The sequence below is a fragment of the Chelmon rostratus genome, chromosome 3, assembly GCF_017976325.1.
Source record: "Chelmon rostratus isolate fCheRos1 chromosome 3, fCheRos1.pri, whole genome shotgun sequence".
Classification (NCBI taxonomy): Eukaryota; Metazoa; Chordata; class Actinopteri; order Chaetodontiformes; family Chaetodontidae; genus Chelmon; species Chelmon rostratus.
The window spans coordinates 4,093,653-4,112,150 of NC_055660.1; the positions used below are offsets into that span (position 1 = coordinate 4,093,653).

Consider the following 18,498-nt stretch of genomic DNA (forward strand, 5'->3'; position numbering starts at 1 on the left):
CCTTGAAGTGAGGGTTCAACAGTTCATCGAGCAACGGTTTGCTGAAATCGCTTCCTGTGAGCTGGAAATTATTGTATGCTCCCATTTGCAAGAGACGCTAGCAGTAAAGTCCAAACAGGGTGATTGAGTTGTATTTAAAAAAGAAAGCTAAATCCATAACGGGCTGCACATTCAACCTAATGTCAAGCTTGTGAAGCTGCCTCTCTTTGTAAAATGTTAAATCTAACACTGTAGATCATTTACTGAAGGATGGAGTCAGCCTGCACCTGATGGACATTTCTTCATTTTCTCATTTCGGACGAAGCCACGCGCCGCTTTGCAATCTGACTTGACCGGTCTTAACAGAGAGGAAGCACTAAACCTCTTTCCTGAAAGACGAGATGGAGGGCTGAATGCTCTCAGGTGCTACATCCTGAATGGCGTGTCCGCATCGTGTCCACCTCCTGCATCTCGATCATAAGGCCTTGGTCGTCGCCACACAAGCCCAGACTTGCCTCAACACCAAAGTCTGTGTTTTTGTGTGTGTGTGTGTGTGTCGCACAGAGAGAGACACATGTTGGCTACGTGCAGAGGGAACGTAGGAGAAGGGCGAGTCGGGCAGAGAAGACAGGAACACAAAAATCAAGAGAGAGAGGCTTGTTTCTACGCACCGCTGTCACCTCCCGTCCATCCCTCTCATCATCTTCCTACTTACATGTAACACACGTTTGTCGCCCGAAACACAATTTCCTGCTCCAAACAAGAGGTTAAAAATAACATCAGTCATCGCAACCTTGGCTCAGGTGAGCGCTGCCTCACAGGTATGGCTGACTATTGATGCATATTTAATAAGGTGAAAGATTTGCAGTGGTGCATGTGGCTGCCCTTTCAGAGCGGGCGCCCATGTCACCTTTTTCTTTTTTTTTTTTTTGGGCCGGCCAATTCCTGGGATGTCAGCAGTGGCGAGGCAGGCCGGGCGGGTGCAGAGGATGCTGGGATAGAGGACGGGGGGGGAGACAGGAGCAGGAATGAAGCGGCAGGTAATATTTAAATTGCATTCTTGCGTCCACAGACACTGACTTGTTTCCTGGCTGATTCTGACAGGCTTCAAAAGAAACAGTGATCTCGCCCATACACGACGAGCAAACTATTCTGAGAGTGAGTCAGATAGACGCACTGTGATTGACACTCATCTCTCGCGTGTGGGGCCGAGCAATATGGTTGAAATGCAACAACTTTTGTCTGATATGAGTAAGAACAACAATGTGAGAAATGCATTTGAAATAAAATGATCAAAGTGATGTTCAGCTGAATGCGATGCCAAATACTTGAAAGCTTCAGCTCCTCCAGTGCAACGATTTGCAGCTTCTCTCTGTATTATGTCACTCTGATCTGAACTCCTTTTTTAATTGCTGTTCAGACAAAATAAGCAGTTGGACGATGACACCTTGGGGTCTGTCCTTTTTGGTAATTTATAGATTAAACCATCAACTAATCTTTAGAAAAATTGAATAATCTCATTTACAGCCGTGATAATATTGTCAGAATATTAAGACTATTCATCTCGAGGAAGCTTTGAAATCAGCAAGAACCTTCTTTGTGTTTTTTTTATCAGGGAATCTTAGCCAGTGTCCTCTTTTACGCTGTGCTCTGATGGTGGGGTGATAAAACCAGGAGCCAGAAAGGCTGGCTCAGTGATTGGCTTCACCCCAGACTCACTTCAGGTCACTGCAGAATAAGAGAACAAAGGCCAAACTAAAAACGCTTCTTTATTTTGAAGGCCATCCATTACAAAGTGCTTTTAACTGGCTCAGGAGCTCATTCGGTGAGCGACTAGTGATGCCTCAGTGTTCTACTGAGCTACTCAGAGGGTCTTCTGCTGCAGCAGTAGTCAGATTTTGTAGCTCGCTCTGATGGTCGGTCGGTCTACGGGAGGTCTCTGGGGTCTATAGGAGGCGTGAAGAAGTGTTTGCATGTGTGAACACACGAATGTGGTTGCGGCTACGTTGAATTTGCGCATGTTTAAACACTTGTGGTCTAAATCCACAGCACCTTTCAGCTGTTATGTGTCACGTGGCTTTTTTTATTGATTTGTTGTGTACTGTGATTGTCTAGGCTGTGATTGGCTGATTGTTCCTCGTCTTTATGATCTGATTTGGTGGCAAATGAGTTTAAAAAAAAGCTCTCTAATATAATTTTACTCTACTGAGAGTCGATAAATGCTAATATTGAATAGAGCTGAAACTAATTATCTGATTTATGGATTAGCTAATAGATTGCCAAATAGTTTGATGATCAATTAATCATTTAAAGGCGCAGTGCGTGATTTCTGCCACAAGGGTCAGTCAAAACAATGAATACAAAAGAGGTAGTCGCTTGATGTTTGATGCCACGAGGAAGCGTGGGATCATGAGACTATCTGACGTAACTCGAGCAGAAATGTTCACGTACGAGGTAGCGTATTAAAGTTTTACCTCACTGGCACACCTCCTCACTGAGGAGGATTTACAGTATGTCAAAGGGGAGCAGGAGTATGCGGAATGGAAATGGAATGGCATGCACTACCATCATCTGACTGTATTGTCCTCGCCCTTTTCCTTCAGGCTAGCAGTCACATGCGCACAAATATATTCATCAACACGCAGCTGCAGGCACATATACACACACATATGTACCATCTCTCACCACGTTATGGCCTAATTCCCTTCACGTTGCACTTTTAATAAATCATAACATCAGGCTTTGCCACTGAGACGGCCTTTTCAAATAAAACATTCACCCACCGAATTCTCCCGGGGGCTCAAAATATCTCCCACATTTTCCATCTGAGGGAAATACTGTCGATTCAGAGGTTTCTCTCCTTCCTCTCTCCCCGCCGCCCTTCCCCTCGCTGTCTTGTGTATATTCCACATCTCATTGTTTGAGGTGTATGAAACTCTGAAGATTAGGGTAAATACATGGCATCTTGAGCTTATCGCATAAATATTTAAGAATGGGAGACAGGTCTCGGGTGGAGAGGGGGAGGAGAGATATCGCGTGGATGTAGACTTGAGGGTGATGGGTTTTGCTGTGAAGGGGAAAGATAAAGAAAAAGTGCTTTAGTTTTATGGAGATGTATCTCTGTCTTAAAGGAGACTACTCGTGGTCTAACCTGAGAGTATTTTAAAAAATATTTTAATTACTTCTCCTGTGAGCAGGAGTTTGGTCTCAAGTGACATACCGAGCAAGGGGATTTACACAGCGAACAAAGGATTCCCTATTGAAACACAGGCTTTGTGCAGCAGAAAAGCAGCTTGTAGCTCCACATCTTCCATCTATTCACTGTTCTGCTTCATGTTGCGAACCCCGTCAGCGCTAATGAGTGGCTTTATACGAGGAAATAGAGCGTAATTGGTTTTTCCGAGCGATACAAAAGCATGGGTGGAGCTGGGAGAGATGTCTGTCAGTCTCGCATCGAGCGTATACCGCACCTTCTGCCGTGACCTGACTGGCACACTACATCCAGATTTTTGACACCGTGTACTGTGTAGCACGTTGACGGGCCTCTTGATGTGCGCCACTGACTCCTCTTTATGTACTCTGCCCCCAGGGTCTGTCTGTCCACAGAGGCTTTATATGAGAGAGCCTGTCATAACAGCCATGTTAGAGTGTGAGGCATGCCCATTTCACTGGGATCCCTCGCCAAAGCACACAACCTCTGGTTACTGTAAATTTAGGAGAGGTGCCAGGCTGCTCTGAACAGATCTGTCACCGCCAAATCCCGTTGGGGAACAGAGGTCATAATTTCCATTTAACACCTACTGCTCCTACACACACATGTTATGGTTTATAGCCTTGCCGGTGTAAAGCATATCTAAAAGAGACATATTTTTCTGTGTTTTACAGCCTAAAATAATGAAGCCTTATAAATAAAAAGGCCCAAACCTAAAGCCCGGTGCTGCTGCTGTGCTAAATAAATCAGCACCTGGTTAGCCTTGTCCGACGTACAAAGAAACAGGCATCTGAATGCTGTGTTTAGATTATTTTTTCACGCATGAATTTTATTTGTGCTTCCACAGTATCTAACTCTGGATCCTCCTCGGCAAAAGCCAAATGCATCCCTGTTCAGAAAATCCACAAAATCGCGTCCTTTACAAGAATATTTCAGCATTTCCTGGCGGGTTTTAAGTTGTTTAAGCTCTGCAGTGCCTATGTTGCGTAGCTCCTTCTTCTACCTTCTCCCTTGATTTGATTCAGCCTTCCTCTCGTGCCGCCTTTTATTTACGTGGCGGGCTGCCGAAAGGTCCTTACTCCAGCTGCTGCTCTTTAACTGTGCCTCTGTAAACAGGCGTCTCGTCGGAGCTTCTCCACTCCTTCGCGTCTCCTCTCTTTTCCGAAACACACACACACACACACACTCACACTGCATTGCATTATCCCTGTAATCTTTGCCTCCTGCTGAGCAACTTCGTCTAATTTATGTGGATTAAAGCCATTTGTTGCATGAGGCAAAGAGTGCCGTCGTGGAGCCAAACATCAACATTAGCCTCATGCTGCAGGCATACATCTCCTCCTGTATAACGGAGGCCTTTAAAAAAATCCATACATGTTTAGCTGAACTGTCTCTTTAAACTCATTGCACCCCACAGCCCTTTTGTGCCTGGGCTGAACGCACAAAGGACTATTAGAAAACTTGTTTTTGTTGTGATAGCATCAGTTGTTATTAACGAGGAGCAAATGCTGCGCAAATGAATCTGTCTGAGCTGCTCGCCCTCAGCCATCAATCAGAAGTAATACACTCACTGCTGATTTAATTGGCTGGGAACGGCCGCCACAGTGCAACACAATGCTATGATGCTACAAAACTGTTTTGCTCACAGCCTTTTGTCCTCATTCCTTACCTGCATTTGAAACCTGACGCACGGAGACGAGGATGCAAGGAGGCGGCGACGGGGTTCAGCCAGCCCTCGCAGCCACAGCTTATGAAGCCGTTCCAACAGTCTGGCACCCACGGGAGCCATGCTAGTTCAGGTCTGTCTGTGCAGCATTAGCATGTATTCCCTTGGTCTTTGGCCAGGGTAACAAGAGATTCAATTTCCCCGTTTCTGGTCCACTGAAATCAATTGGCGCAGTTAGGAACAGCAGAGTGTGAACGATACAGGCTAATTCTCTTGGAGAGGGAGGTTAATGTGAAGTGCACAAGGTCAGTGCATTTATAAAGGTAACTTTGGCTTCGTCTGTGACTTTCTCTTCTGCCCCCCCCCCTGTCTTTTTCTTTCTCTCACATGAACACACACACAGCCGCAGAGTCCCTCAGCGGCTTCTTTCTCCTTCACTCGCTCCCTCTCTCCTCCTCCCTCGCCGCCTCCCTCGCTCTCCCACACAGGTTATCTCGCACAGTCTCAGCTTTCTCTCCGTCCCTCTTTCCTTCCCGTTCCCCTCCTCTCTCACTCCTCTCTTTCTGCACGCTAAAGGAAGCGTCTCTTCGCACGTCGCGGGGGCTCAGAGAAAGCCGTGCTGCAATAATTGGATTATTGAGCAATCGGCAAACAAGCGTACGACACAAAGCGCGGGATCAATATGGAACGCTTGCATCATTTGAGGTGGTCAGAAGCAATCAAAGTACTAGCGGCGAATAAAGCCGTCAAACAACTTGCTCTTCAGGATTAGTGAGTTTAAGAAGAAAAATTGCTGGTGAGACGTCAATAATTGCTTATTAGACATCAAAGGAATCTTTCCTCCACGCAGACACTCCCCGTCCCGCTCAGTCTGCTGAATTTGGATGAATGTATGTCGCAAAGCTGAGCCCAGCAGCGAACAACACAGTCTGTCTGTGGCCAGTGAAATAGCTTTGGGTTTCTATGGTGTATTAATGACCAGATGGACAGTTGTGTAGTAATCTGCTGCACTTCCTGTTTACAGCCAGGTAGCACTATAAACTGGCTAAATATAACTACAGCTCCATCAATGAAGTCAGTCGTGATGATACTTGGAAATAAGCGGCTTCTTCAAAAGTCTTGTTTTGTCCAACTGACAGTCCAATTGGGTTTATTGGATTAATGCAACTAGCCATAGCATCACCAAGCTTCTTGGACAACATATTTTGCAAAGACGCACAGATGAATTTCACTCTGTGGTGTGACTGAGCCTTAACAAAAGCAGCGAATATTCACATCTGAAAGGCTGGAAACGGATCATTTTTGGCATTTTTGCTGGAGGAATGGCTCGTTTTGTCCGGCCAACAGGCCCAGATCCTAAGATATTCCACTTATAATGATATATAACAGAGAAAAGCTGCAAATCCTCACAACAGAGAAGCTGGAAGCAGAAAATGCTTCTGCTTGAAAATTAATTCAAACCATTAATCTATTATTAGAATTGTTGCTGGTTAATTTTCTATCAATCGACTATCCACTCAACTGCTCGCATTCTTGCATGCACCAGGTAGAAGACGGTAATAATGGGGGGTTAAAGCGAGCATGTTTGTTTATTCACAGAATAAAACCATCACCATTGCCTGCAAGCCCAAAAAACAAACCATTTTCCCTCTGAGATCCTCTAAAACAACAGCAAACCATGCAGTAAATAGCTTATACAGTACATTGTGCATCCACACACTGTATACAATTCCACTATAAAATCAAAAACGACTTGTGAATTCAGAATATGTGCGCCGTTATACCAAGAGATTTTTCTAGGTCAAGTGAATAAACATTGCCAGTCTTGCATACTTCCTTAAGGAGCAGACGACGGCAGGGGGGGAGTAAAAAAGAGAGACTTCCTCCAAAGTTTGCCGAGGGAACCTGTTTCGCTAACCCTGAACTTCTGGTGTGGAACGTAAAAGTTGAGCTCCTGCCCGCCTGTCAGGTTGCGGCGAGGAGGGTGTCGATAAAAACGTTACATCGGAATTGACATGCTGGCAGCCTTTCGAACAAAAGCCCTGCACTGTCATTCTGCTTTACTGTCTCTCTGAGCACACAGTCACTGAGACCCCCTCGCTGGCTTCTTTCTTCTGCTTCCTCACCCTCTTTCCCTCTCTGCACACCACCCCCCCTTCTCACTGTCTCCCTCCCCCTCACTCCCTTTCTCCTCTCCCTCTAAAACCCTTATAACATCCTCAGGATTTAAGAGCTTAAATGTCAGTCCCATGATATCACTGCCATTCAGATTAAGCGCCTTAAATACGATGTAAATGTATAAATGTAGGCCAATGAGTGGGCACCATTCAATCCAATTAGCCGTAATGAAGGCAGTCTCAAGGAATCTCAAAAGCAATAATTTCTAATCATTTTCTGTGGCTTATTGACTATTACACTCCACAGACAGACAACTGAATATATTCTTCCTTCATATGCAATTTTGGAGGTTTTTTTTATAGTATGTGACTAGAATAAGTTCAAGAAGAAGCCTGAGAGAGCTTAAACCAGCCAACACTGACAAGCAACGTAGTTTTAGTTTTCTATGTGTGGCATTCAGACTGGAAGGTGCTGCCTTGATAGAACTCTGGCACTTTGTTGGTGGGTGTGTTTTCTTTCAGGTACTGAAAGAAAAGTCGCCATAGAAACATTAATCTTACCCTTCGTCTTGACAATAGCAAGGTTGACAGTGGAATTACCCCGTACACACGTACAATCTTCACCAGGGACGTGCACTTGCATGGATTTGATCGGCCAGTTCAGTGCATTCCTGGATGATGTTGCATTACACTGCAGCAGAAGTTGAGCCAGGTGATGAAAAATATAACAGCAAAGTGAATTACAGTGCTCTTACAAAGAGGATGTGTGTGTCTTGAGGTTTTTTTTCCCACCAGGATACTAATATTTCTGGCTTGGTACTGTCACTTACGCTGACGACTCCACTGTATGTGTGCATGGTTGCTGGCTGTCAGGTATCAGCTTCAGATCTTTCCTGCTTCCATCCCAAACATTGGGAATGGGGAAGAAAGAGGTTCCTGCTCTAAACAGATTCAGTTCAGCTGGACGGCCACAGGACTTCAAGCCAGCGGGAGACATCTGAGGCCGTGTCTCTTTTCCCAAATGTCCTCCCCAAGAAGACAACGGCATCGGCCATTCCAGAAAAGGGCCCTTTAATGACATTTGTTAGGAGCAAAGGAGGAAGTCAGGTGACGTTGCTATGCAGCGCCAACATCTGCAGAGCAAGGACGCCCGTGTGGATGAATGGGTCAAAACCCATGATGTACATCATCAAATTTTAGGGTAAGGACTTACTTTAAGGTGAACGTCTTAGGTTAACGTAAGGGTGAGGCTTACCCAGAGATTCCATCAGGCGTGGCAGTGTTGTGTCCCAGCAGCAATGCGGTTTTGTTCCATCCGCCACACGACTTCCTGATTTTGTTTTGCCTGCCTGATTTTGCTAAATCGTTCACATTTAGCTGATCTGGTCATTTTTCCTCCATGATTGTGCTTCTATCATGGGTAAGTAGGCTGCGTAGTGAAACGGTTTCTGTTTTTCTGGTTGTTTCTGTTGTGTTCATTGTTTGCTCGGGAGTCTGCGCGGGGTGTTTTATTTTGAAAATTCTCTACGCTGCTCCTGCGTCTGACTTCCTGCCTGGCTCAATCTGCTCTGTGCACAGTAGACGAGGTGTGTTCTGCTTCTGGGACGTGCTGCAGTGCGTGGCAGTATGGGCGCAATCAGCTCCGAAGGGCCGCATCGTGTTGCCCAGTGGAATTTCGGGGTTAGGGTTAGGCAAGCATTGGATTTGGTGAGTCTCCAGGGACTGAATGTCAGTCTACATATTGCCCCCCAAAGTGATTGAAACACCACTGTCTGTGTGTGTGTGTGTGTGTGTGTGCCCTGTCTGCCAATGGAAGCCTTGATTTTTGAGAGAATCAAATATTAGTAGGCTGCATTGATTTTGGAACGAACCTCTACGTTTCTGTGTGAGCTCAGTCCTCCTGCCAAGTTTGTCTGGTCTGTCTACTCACTCTTCCTTTCCAGGCAGAAGAGCGGCTTCTCTGAGCTGTGAGCTGTGTGCGCAGCAGCAATCGCTCTGCGTATCCGCTTCCTTCGCTGTCTCTCCCTGATGATATTAGGGGAGCTCAGACTTGGTGATAAAACAAACATCAAACTATCTAGCATTTTAACAATTGCTAACACTCTCCATGCAATCCTGGGCTTGTACTTGGTTGTTTTGTCATGCTCTTGACACAGAATGTCAAAGTAAAACTAAATCCTGGCCTGCAATGCTTCAGCTAAAGTGGCAGAAAGACAGGGGTTTGGCTAAAACATGTTTAAGATCCCAGCCTGATGCATACAGTTAGTGGCAATGTCTCCCAAGTCACTGGCTACCAGCCAATAGGAAAACATGACAGGAAGGACAAGAGACACTGCATTCACTCCCTTCAGGCATGCACAGTAAAGGGTATTTCCCCTCGCTGTTTACAATAAACAGCACGCTGTAAATGGCTTAATGCTTTTTGATTGGTGCTACAGTACACATGCACTCCGGAAACAAAGCAACAATTCATTCATCTCATTAAAGCGACTGCAGTCGTTTGTGCCCACAGACGGCGCACAGAAACATCCATGTTCCGCCATTTCAAACATAATGCTTTGATTATTATAGAGCGCGATTCATTCGCTTGATAAACCCATTTTTTTTCATAATTAAAAAGAAGAGGATAAGTTCAATGAGGTGTGGGCTGATGTGTGGGGATTAATCATGGCCATGTGGTGCTTTATTGAGACTCTCTACTCTGAAATATGAACAATATAGCATAAATTGAAAGAGGACTTAGACGTGCCCTTTTCCTCTGCCCTTTTCTTCCTCTCTGCTTATCTCAGATCATCGTCTTTCCCTCTCCGTCCATCTCTCTGTGCAGCTCTGCTTCTGCCTCTCGCCTCTCCATTTTCTTTTTACTGTAAATCTCAGATTCTCAGAGGGATACCGACATAAACCCAACGAGACACTTGCCTCGCAGTTATTTCTGTGCTTCGGTTTTATGTGGCTTCAGTAATAAATGACAAAAGAGGGCTTGTTTAACATTTTAGCGAGTTTAATTTTAAGCCGCGTCAGTACAGGGTGTATATATAACCTACTGTACACACAATGAGTAATATAACGAGGAACATATTTTTCACAAGGTTTCATTATTGCTCTGTCAACACAGAAGACCATCGCTAATGAAAGAGGTGGCCTGAATCTGTTCATTACGCTAAATTCAACTTTAATATTGATTATCTCTCTAAGTATATCAGCTATATGGAATAAGCTCACTTAAAATATGTCTTTGGATCATTTAGGCTTCTTTATAGCTCTGATATGTGTTGAAAGTCAAGTCACATGGTGTCCTCTGACGGAATTAACACTTGCCTGAAAAATGTGAATTGATCATGTAAATGACAGATATTGGAAAATGAGTACCGGACAACAACAATTCCCAAAAAATTCTTCCATCACGCCCGCCTGTTTGGCACACAGGACAGGAGTTGCAGCTGCTGGAGGCAGAGTGAGCTCAACTCTATGAGGACAGATCAGATCAATTACCCGATCCATCGATAGGCAGCGAGCAGAAACTACCCCGCGCTGCCTGTCGATTAGCTGAATATATTCTCTTCTAATCAGAGTCACCGCGACCTTTCATCAATGCCATCTTCCCCCTGACCAATGAGGTGTGAAGAAAGAGGAGTTGACAGGTTTGAATGTCCTTCAGTGTCTGTCCTGTATCATTACCCATCTCTCAAAATAGATCGAAGCTTTCTAAAAAAAGAAATCCGTTGTCATGCATTCACTGTTGAGCTCTGAGCCTTCCGTCCGGCAGCCGTGTAACTTTGGAACTTGTGGGTTTAGCTCTCGCTAAATGAGGGTCCAGCTGCAAATGAATGTCCATGTTTTGTCCCGATGTAATCATGAGACATTTGCAGTTGTTTTACGTGCAAATACTCATGAGATTAGATTTGATTGCTAATCAGCAATATTCACTCTTTACCCATGCATCAAACACGGCAAATATAACACTTAACGAAGCTTACACCAATCCTTCACTTCTAAGATTCATGTGTCCATCACATTATGGTGGATTAAAGCATAAACATTCTCTCACAATCCTCCAAAACAGAGCCAAAAATAAGAAGCCACACTGAAATATCAACATGTCCACTAAACAGCTGTGGTTGTTTACAAGCGTGCACGTATGTGTGTCTGTTTATGTATGTGTGTGTGTGTGTACACCCCAAAGGGAGCCACAAGGGGACCAAAACCAAAGGGAGCCCACTGAGGGGGAATAACTAAATCATGCAGCCCACAGATGTTTGTTAAATACCACAATGAGATGGAAAAGATGGGCCCAAAACTGTCAGATTGTTGTGTGGATGTGGTTTCCTGCCTGACCCAGTGGTGAGCATGCATCAGACAAATGTGGATCCAAATCTCCGAATCCATGTCAGGCTGCCTGTAGCGCTGTCACATGTGAACTAGACAACAGGAGGGCTTTAAGCCTTGCACAAACACCACCATGAAACACTTGGCATGTGCCGCGCTCACGAAAGTCCTGGAGAAAAGTTTATTGAGATGCAGCTTAATCAGAGATAAGGGGTTACAAGCTGAAACTAATTAATTCAAATTAGTTTTTTGTAAAGTTTTATTCAGTTCAAGAAGCTTTTGTGTGAAGAACTGAGCCCTAAAGTGACGAGCTCTACAGAGGTAACGCCAATTGTTCAGTTGCACAAATGCTTGTGCAGTTGATAAAGTCAACTAATGGCTGTCAGTCCGCGTAAAAGCCCTTTCTACCAGAAATTAATAATTATTCAGGGCTTTTGTCTGCAGGAAAGTGCATCACGAGGCGCATGTCCACGCAGCAGCTTGTACAGTAGCGGAGGCTTCGGGCTACTTCTGCTGAGGCCTCTCCCGTCGCATCAACACATGTGACATGCCCTCATTTTCAACACCATTAATCTCGGGGGAGGGGTTGGAGAAAGGGGGTGAAATGTGATGCAGCAGACTGAGCATTTGACTCAGCATTTTGTCTTGCCGTTCATCTGGGGACCGCGTAAATGGTACGTGTCATTGTCTCACTGGGTGCCCAGGTGAAGAAAAGTGGACATCGTCGCTCGCCCCCTCCCTTAAACCGCAGATGCAGCCGGCGAACACAGACAGTTTTATTTCTCTGAGACAAAGGAGATTGAGGAGGTAACAGAAAATAATTAGAACATAATAAATGTGCCTCTATTAGCCTAAAGCCACCAGTGAAATACAGGATAATGGAACTGAGTGGAAACTCCCCACAGCCGTCCTAATGAATCATCGTTAGGTGACCCTATTGAGATCAAACTGACCAGAACAACAATAATTAAGAGACTAAGACCACGATCCTGTAGCAAAAAATGAAGGGCACATTTCCAAGGATCACTGGAACACCCACTTCCAAATGTTATATATGATAAAATATGCTGTTCTCTGAAAAATTTACACATTTTAGTCCCACTGTCTCTATCAAAAATGTGTTGGTCTTCTACAACTTCAAGTCCAAAAAAGTTGGGATCCTGTTTAAAATGTAAATAAAGCAGAATGCAGTCATTTACAATCTGTTTTTACCACAGTTTCCTGAATTAGTCCATATATTAATCTCCTCTATCCAATCATGTGTTCACCTCGCTCCATCCTCGCTTGTGAACCACTGAGCCTTTCCAGGATGCTCCTTTCATACCCAATCATGATACTATCACCTGTTACCAATCAGCCTGTTTACCTGTGGAATGATCCAAACAGGTGTTTTTGGAGCGTTCCACAACTTTCCCAGTCTTTAATTGCTCCTGTCCAAACTTGTTTGAAACATGTTGCTGCATCCAATTCAGAATAAGCAGATGTTTACAAAAATCAATGAAGCTGATGAGCTCAAACATTAAATATATTGTCTTTGTGCTGTTTTCAACTGAGTCTCAACTTATCACATTATGTATTATTGATGTTTGACACAACATCCCAGTTCTTTTGGACTCGGGGATGTATAGACTTATCTCACTCTAGTTTATTTCTAGTAAACAGCAAAAATCCAGACATTTATATTTATCAATCCTGCCAGAAGCAAAACATTCTGTTAACTGATTCACAGCGTGCCTCATTTTTATAGATCACCGATAGAAGTGCTGCTCAGTACTGCTGCCATTTAAGCACTGGTATAGATACCAGTATCTGTAAAATCCCATCAACACCCATTCCGACTCACAAGTGTTTTGAAGGGTGTGACATTTCTTCTCTCTATTGTTGCAGACTGCGTTAGTTTAATATGCAACTATCTACTGTACATTTGCTTTCTGTCTGTCTGTCTGTCTGTCTGTCTGTCTCTCTCTCTGTCTGCAGCAAACACACATGCATACTTCACATGTGAACACACACACACACACACAGGCAGAGCCATACTTTTTAACAGGTTTTCGCTCTCTCTCTACAGGATGGTAATTTTCTCCTGTTCAGTTTCTGGCACCTCTCCAGTGTAATCACTAAGGGGAAATCAACCCTTGAAACACTTGTGAGTGTTTGGCCCTTAATTCATATTGCATGAAATGAGCATGCAGCTTTGTTCACATAGAAAAGAAAAAATGCCATGCCTTCAGTAGAGCTCGTCTAATACAACCCACAGATGGGAGCTCTAATGACTAATGCTGCGACCGCCAAGGGAATAAAACAACAATAAAACAGGACCTGTACCTTATCTGAGAGTTCGGTACTTTCAGAAACCCAGTGATGTACTGACATGTAATATTTCATACGTGGGGCAGTGACAGCACCGCCGTCCTGCTGCACCTGCCGATAGACCTCAAATTACACATTTTATTCTCAACGCCGTAGCATGAATTTGCACTTGTGTTTTTTGGCCGCGTGACGAACCCGACATTTTCGCTCCTGTTTTAGTTTTGTTTTCACTTCCTGTGGCTCTCAGGAGAAAAATGGGCAGGACTAAACCGGAACAAAACGATAGCTGAAAGGCACTAAAAATGCTCTGCAGAGCTGAGGGGAACTTCAGAGTCTGGTGAAAGTTCATCCCTGCAAGTGACCCCTTTCACATTACACGGTGCAGCTTCAGAGTTGTATTGCTTAAGTAGCATTGCTTCAAAGTAAAAGCTGCCAGCTACCTATGACACACCAGATGAAAATGACTGGATGTTACAGTAAAATCTGACAGATAGGCCAACTGGCTGACTGTCAGTCACCTGACGAGCTCCGTAACAAGAAGCAAATGTGAACACTGTTATCACAACGCCAAATTAAAATGACTTGACGATAAATTCACAACATTTATAGAAACCAAGCAACATTTTTATGCTAATTGTGATTTCAAGGCTGTGAAAGCTGTTTTCCATACTGTATTGAATCTATGGCGGCAAACTCAGTGTGCAAACACTGGAAATCTGCAGTAATGTTAAATGTTTAAAGGTGTCCTCATTTGTCTCATGTTATAGAAACATACTGGGCACGAACCAGTGCATCCGGGTGGATAAAACATTTCCTACCTCTCCCCATTGACCGAGGTAGACTGATATACTGTAGGTAATATGCATAAGTTCACTTTCCTCAACTTCATTGTCTTTTTTCTTCTGTTGTTTTATATCTGTGGCGCTATCAGACTTTTTTCACACTGTGACAATCAACCCATGAACTCAACCTGTCAAACAGGCAATGCCAAAAGCCACTGGAACACTGTCCACATCGCACCTGAATCAGAAGCTTGATCCTGGTGAGCCTGAAATACCACAAGGTGCACACGTCACTGGCACTCGAGCGAGTAGGTGTAATCATTCGGGAATGAAGGAAGAACGTGAAGCAGGTCAACTACATTCAAAACAAGCGGGACGACGTCCTCCTCCTCCTCCACCAGCAAACCGAAAGAAAGGAGGTGCAGGAGGTCGCTTCTGCTCTCAGGCTGCAAAGAACTTTCACAGCCACACGTTTTACAACAGGAACAAAAGGAAACAAAAGATGTGGCGTGAAATTGTACAAAGATGAGGTGTTATGCTCATGCATGGATCCACATGCAGAACATCTACAGGCACAACAAAAAGTGTCCAAGGTCCCAAAATCAATAGCCCACTGATGAGAAAATGGGACTGTGGAATGCCGCTGTTTTCTCCAACTGCTGGCATCAGCAACCGAGAGGCGCGACAACACCAACCAGATGTTTGCCCTAGAAAGTCTATGTACAGTATATACAGTACCTTTCCACCAGTGCTGGCATTCATCCATAAAGGTGGAAAGCTTGTGTGTAGCAGGAATCCAGTTCATCGAGAGCAGCTGCTCCCACGGTCGAAATACACCGGCCTTGAGAAGGCAGGTTTAATGTTTAATGTGCTGCTTGAATGCAACAATGCAGTGTGGTGATTCCAAATGTGTGTGGATTGCGAGCGTGTGGATAAAAAGCTCATTTGCATTAGTCAGATTTATTCAAACGCAGCTATCACTTGCAACATGAGGAGGAAAAAAAAAAGGACTGGTATGTGATGTGGGTGTCTAGAAAAGATGCCTCCTCTCCGCACTGGTTGTGAAAAGATGGAGGACAAAATCCACATTTCATTCAGTTCATTCAAAAGAGAAGCTTTAGCAGTCTGAGTTAGCCAAAGCGAGAGGGGATCTTAGATATCGTTCTGTTGCTGAGACAAATCAATAATAAACCTATAAATGACTGACAGGCTGAAGCTTAGAACTTAAGAATTGTTTTACACAGCTGACAAAGATGCTGGATTTTGTCCCTCATTTTTTACAGTGTAGTAGCATTGAGAGAGCTGCTTTAGGGCCAGAGTGAACAGGAGCAATGATTACACCTACATGTAACTCTTTCAATGCACATCTGACATGAGAGCATTGTATGAACACACACATTAAAAAAACCTAACCTATACTTTAGGTAACTTGTCTATTTTAAAAACATTTACCAAGTTAAAAATTAAAAACTTATGCTATTGAATGGGTTAAGTTTTGAAACATGTACTGTACAACATGACTGTTTCACCCAATAACCTGTAATGTTGGTTAGAAACAAAAAAGAACTATGATAATTGAAGCCTTGACAGCAACAGAAGCACCAGACTTGCAGAATGCACCGGATAAACCTGAATCACGACAAACACTATGTGCCCCTCCTTCATTATTTAATGCCACAAAAATTACACTTCAAAGCAGACATGCGTCTGTGGCTGTGTGTGGTTTGACAACTAACAAATTACTCAAGGTGTGAATGTGCACCGGCTCTTCTGCTGCTTTGCGGAAAGTCCAACATTACAACAGCACAATGGTGCGTCAGCGCCTTTCATTTTCTTCAAGGTCCAGCAGCTGAGGAAGATTGTGAATAAAAGAGAAAGCTGCTGCTTAACAGTCAAAACCCAAAAAAGCTCCAGACTGTCTCCCTTTCAGAGCAGAGTGAAACAGGCAGCTGTAGCCAAGTCAGGGGAAGGCAGGCGAAACAAAAAGCAGACACTGAACAGGGGAATGTTTGCTTGTGCCAGGTACAGTGCAGTAAACTCTGCAGGGATAATGGCCAGAGCTGGGTATTTCCCAGAGCTGTGGACAGCACTGAGACGATGCCTTCATAGCGTCCTATCAACAGTCCCACTCTGTCTTCCTGCTCAAACTGGCCATTTTCTTTACAGACAGGCCAAGACCCCTAGGACTCTGCTGCATGCAAAGTCATTTCTAGTCACTATGATCGTAAACAGACGCCGCCCACCATTCACCAGAATTAATCAACGGCTGCAGAGTCACCGTTTCTATAGATCTGCTGCGACCCTGAAATCATGATTCTGTGACATTTTTCTATAAAAGATGGTCAATTCAAATTCAGCAAAGAGAAAAAAAAACCCTTTTCTGACTTACCTCCAGTAACACAGATGCAGATAACTACAGGTTAAATTGCCCCAGTTTTGAGCTCCCTCCTGCTGGCTGCCGTTTGAAATGTATTCACACTGGTGCTGCTACAATACTTCACTCTTAGCATGTTTTACATTTAACAAAATAAGCCAAACTTCTGAAATGGTTATGCTGTTTAAACACAAGCAGCCATTCGAGAACTCTGCCTGAATGAAATACTCTAAAATTGGTCAAATTTTGATGTAAAAAACTGAGTTTAAACAGTCTGACATTCAGCACTAGAACTCTGTGCTACAGAGACATTTAGGTTGGCGCTAAAATGTATTGAGGTTTGATGCAATGCAATGCAATTTTCAATGATTAATCAGAGTAATGGGGACATTTGTTCTATTTTTAAAGTTGTAATCTTGAAGATTTTCATTTAAATAAATGTCTGTTAATCACTATCTGTTGCGGAATGAGTTTAAATAGTGGTGACTGAGCCTATGGCCCACTGATGAAAGTGTATTTATATATCAGCTATGTTACGAGCTGGGTGTCGATTTGCACATTCGCAGGAAAAATGCTGCATCAAATTACTGCTAATGCAAACCAAACATATCCCACTGCTGCAGCTTCACATTAAAAGCATCTAACTGGCGAACCGCGAGCTGACTTTTATTATGAAGCAGTCACAGGAAATGCAATGTGTGTGTCAGGGAGCTACCATTCATCATCAAACGTGTGTGTTTGCACAATAAGCATCTTTTTGACGGCGGATGAGTTTGAAATATTACAGGAAGTGACGGAGCAGGAGGGAGCGACCTCAATGAGCTGCAGGCTGCACACCTCCAACTTCTCAGTGATGTAACATCTCCTTTCAGTTTGACTGACCTGCTGTCTGCAGACCCAAGTCACCTGCAGCTTAAAATCAGATGACGGTTGCTCACAGAATGGTGGAAACTATTGCCTCATTTCTTCTTTCTCACACTGACGACAGTTTCAGTCTCAAACCTCCAGAATTATGCCACTTGTTGTGTTAAACACATTTGCTGTTACTACAAGTAAATACAGGTGTCGCCAAATCAAGCAGGACCTCCATTGTGTTGGCGGAAGACTACACACAACCTGAGGTAAGACAGAAAGTGTGTAATTTGGGAAAGCTGACCCTTTAATAGCTCTTCAATTATGACTTCTCTTCTCTCGTCAACTGAAAACAGAAATCATATTACACTTCCTGCCAAACGAGCTTACCCTTGTGCAGCGTCAGGCAAGGAAGTGATCCCGTTAAATAGGTTCAGTAGGATAAAGCATCTTTTTCTTTGAGCTGTCACTTGATCCTCCTTTCACCTGCTGGGTCAGTGTGTCACGGGCCGCCGGCGCCGCTACATACATGATTTGCGACACGTGGACGAGCTGGATGCAGAATAATAGCGATTATGCGGAACGGTCTTCTATGGATTCAAATAAATTCTTGACGCAGGACACAAAATCATTACGTTTTTTTTTTTTAACCCCACAGCAGAGCAGGAGGAGACAGCCCGTAAATTCTACTTTTTTAAAGGCTAACGTGTGTGAAGATTATTGGCTGTTTCTGCGATTTGTACATATGTGGGAAGACATACAGTTTATCTTTATACATCTTAATGATATGCAGCACAGTACACGTGCTAGCTCTGTTATATCCAGTGTGCTAGCTGTAGTATCTGTGTGACATATTTAAAAGAAAAAACAGTTTAAGTGCA

The 18,498-nt window shown here is 43.9% G+C and overlaps 1 protein-coding gene across 1 annotated transcript in view; it reads right to left on the reverse strand.

Moving 5' to 3' along the window:
• The window catches only part of nr3c2 (nuclear receptor subfamily 3, group C, member 2), a 72,622-nt gene that overhangs the window by 42,019 nt on the left and 12,105 nt on the right, over positions 1–18,498 (reverse strand). The gene's annotated exons all lie outside the window — the stretch shown is intronic.